Raw genomic sequence first — 3,651 nt, forward strand, 5'->3', positions numbered from 1 at the left:
AAGGGGAAGTCCCTTAATAAACCACGTTGTCGAGATTTTTGAGTCTGTCAGTGAACCAAGCAGTGAACAAGTTTGTCTTATCGAGTCGGGGCCGAAACCCGACATTGCTGCCTAACCTGATGAGGGGATAAAAGGAAAAATCTCATTTGGGTAAATCTTTTGGTTAAGTAAGGTTGAAGAGAACTGAATCAAATTGAAGAAAATCAATAATCGAAAGTGGTCCACGCTTACCGCACCAATTATTGAGTAATATTTTTCTCGTATAGTATTAAAGGAAACGCAGGGGGCATTTATACATGTTCCTACTGCTACTGTTACATCTTGCTTTTACGATACCGCTCTTGCTTCGTTGTTTAATAGGTGTTCTGTAAGTCATATCCATCCGAGTTTGTCTCGTATTTTAACTACTGTCAATCTTTGCGGTTTGAAGAGGCTTTTCTGAGACTTGTTTGTAAGAGAAAATACGAGATTTCATTTTTCTACTTCTTTTGGTAATTGATCATCATAAACCCTAATCATGTGTTCCTAGTCTGCAATTTATGTTTTTTGGCCTCTTTGAAATGAAGTGATTGTGAAGAAAATAAAATTTCCTATTCCTAATCATTATAACAGTAATTAATTTTATTTTCTAATTTGACACGTTGCTTCTCCCCTCCTTTTTGCAGGAATCTGCAAAGACCAGTCACCCACATCTTCATTACGATTCAGAATTCTATCTACTTCTTCAAGAAGGAAGAAAGTCTGTTTTTGCTTCACTTTCCTAACTTTTTCTGTTTTTGCTTCACTTTCCTAACTTTTTTTCCTGGTCAAGCTAACAGGCTGATGTCTTATCTTGAAACCCTAAACCATAAACTTTAAACCCTAAAACCCTAAACCCAAAAACTTTAATCATAAAATCTAACTAAATCCTAAACCCTAAATAATAAACCCTAACTTACCATAAAACCCAAAAACTAACCACTAATTCAACACCATTTTTAGTGAAACCAGTACCGAGAAACATGCCACTCGTTCTATTTTTTTGGATCTTGAACCGACCGTAGTTGATGAAGAAGATGTTGAACACCTTATTAGTGCCAAAAAAGATGCTGCAAATAACTTTGCCAGAGGCCACTTCACAAGTAAGCAATAAGTGTTCGAAAAGTTGGGTTTTTTTCTTCTAAATTAACCTTTTTGGTGTTTCGTGCTTGGATTATTGCTTCTTGAAAGGCTTTCAGTGGAACACTCACCTTGGAATTGGTAAGTAGTGTTATTTTGCGATTCAACTAGTAGCAGTAAATCATATATGATAGATGAAAGCTTACTTGTTACTTTTTTTAATACACTCCAGAGATGATTTGGAATCCCTTGGTTATGTGATTTTGTATTTCCTTAGAGGAAGGTTGTGTATATGATCACCCTCATTTGATTCATGGTTCTATATCATTTTTTGTTATTAAATCTTTGTTCTTAGTTTTCTTTTGCATTGATTTTGAATTTGATTCAGTTGGCACCATTTCTTTGCTTCAGCCTTCCCTAGTAGGGCCTCAAAGCTGGCATGAAAAAGCAAAAATATGATAAGAGTAACAAAATGAAAGTGTCGACTTTTATAGAGGTATGTTTACTTGCCCCATCCTTCGACAGATTGGTTCCCTTTGAGAATTTTAATTTTTATGATATCACTCTTGCTTCGTTGTTCATTAGTACTGGTTAATACGTGTTTAATAGGTGCTTTGTAAGTTATATCCATCTGAGTTTGTCTCTTATTTTCACTACTGTCGTTCTTTTCGGTTGAAAATAAACCCAATTATTCCTATTCGAAGAGGTTTTTTCGAAACTTGTTTATAAGAAAAGGTTAGTTATCATCATTGTGGTTTTGTATTATGTTACTCTTTTGCACACATAGGCACATACTCTAACCAGAGGATGTTATTGAACTTATTTCTCCATGGAATGTCAAGTTCTTTGTTTTTTGTCCATTTGGTTAAGAAAATAGTATTGCTGCAGGTTATCAGTTTGGCTACATCTTTGATTGGACCGTTTTTCTCTATGGTGGTTGATCAATTTTCCTAGTATGCATATTTTATTTGCCTACCCCCATCCTTGTAATGTTATTTTTGTGCTCAAATTTTCTTTGATTAAGTGGTTTGTTTGAATGGGTTTCTTAAATACATTGTTTGTGACTAGGAAGTTATTTTTGGAAGAATTTTATTTGTATTTATGTATCAAAGTTAGCTTTTTCCTTTGCCTACTATCCAAGTTTCATGGTTAAATAAATATAGTCAATCACATAATTATGATGTATGTACATTGCTTTGTCGGGGTAACCTAAGTAGTGGGTTAACTAGGTTCTTGGGGTAGAGTTTTGCTAAAACTTGATGAGCCTTATACACATTGCTATCGCAAGTATTTTATGATCGTAAGATTTCTTTTGTGTGATTCTGGGTCCTCTAAATTTGATATTGTGGACTAATCCCTTGATAACTATTGATGAGGTTTTACAACTTATCCATGCCAAGCTTCAACAAGCTTAGTAACACACGAAAACAATTTACGACAGAGCACAATGATGTTAAATTTGATATTGGCACTTAGGTTTAGTTATGCTTGTCTTATAGGTTGTGAATTAAAGCTTGTGATGAATGAACATAAAATTTCTCATGAAGTTCAACTAGTTAAATGGACTTGTCTAACTCATTTTAATTGTCTTGAGATAGGTTGCAACTATAGTCATTAACTGAACCTGGCTAATTTTGTAATGTTGACCCCTTTCTATTAGATTCTAATCCTGAGTAAGCGGTATCGAAGGAAACAACAAATGGATGGAAATACCACTTTATGGCTGCCGCCACTTCTATCTCCGGCCCTCTGAATATTGGGTATGATTGTGACTTTCTTTGCCTGCCTCACTCCCACCCATTATGGAGCATATGTGTAAATTTATCTATTTGAAGCTTTGATGGCTTAGTGGAATACTCCAATAAAATTAATGTTACTACAATTAATATGTTTTAAAACTTTAATATAAATCGTTGTTGTAATTTATATTTTATCATTGGATTTTTTGGAAGTTCAACTATAATTAGAGACCGCATTTATTGGTAATCATCTCATTTAGAGCTATAAAATATTTCGAGAGTTGTTTTTTAATCTATTGTTGCTTATGTCTTGTGTGATTTGCTTTCGCTCTATTTTGGTGTACTGAAGAACTTTTGTGAATTTTCACTTTTGAAAGTAAGGATTGCTTAGGCTCATTTGAAACTAATAAAATCATCTAATGTCATATAATTTGTAAGAATAATGTTTTACCTACATATAATTTAGTATTTGAGCAAAGGTTTAAATATATTGGTTTAAACATATTGAGCAAAGGAGCAGATGAGTAGATTTAGCATAAAGAGATTTGTGGGTGGGGTAGAAATATCAAATTAAGTGAAATGTTGTAAACTTTCAAAGGTTGAGTTGCCAATCTCGTGGTATCTATGATTGAAGTGAATAAAAAAGTTAAGGTCATATTGAAGAGCATTTCAAGTTGGAAGAGTAGCTCAAATAATATGTGGTAGAGGCTTTTTAATTCCAATATGGACTTGTTGCATGCGCTCTTTAATATTGTTGTGGGTAGGTTGACAAAAAAGAATGATGTTCTTTAGAGAAATTAGTGTTTGAGTTTGT

At 33.6% G+C, this 3,651-nt stretch overlaps 1 long non-coding RNA gene across 1 annotated transcript; it reads left to right on the forward strand.

Moving 5' to 3' along the window:
- The first annotated feature begins 300 nt into the window (after window positions 1-300).
- On the forward strand, window positions 301-3,107 carry LOC107955534 (uncharacterized). The gene is made up of 4 exons (XR_001700002.2): window positions 301-491; window positions 666-1,239; window positions 1,510-1,594; window positions 2,759-3,107. It is a non-coding gene; the product is annotated as an uncharacterized lncRNA (long non-coding RNA).
- Window positions 3,108-3,651: the final 544 nt, after the last annotated feature.

This window comes from Gossypium hirsutum, chromosome A07, assembly GCF_007990345.1.
Source record: "Gossypium hirsutum isolate 1008001.06 chromosome A07, Gossypium_hirsutum_v2.1, whole genome shotgun sequence".
NCBI lineage: Eukaryota > Viridiplantae > Streptophyta > Magnoliopsida > Malvales > Malvaceae > Gossypium > Gossypium hirsutum.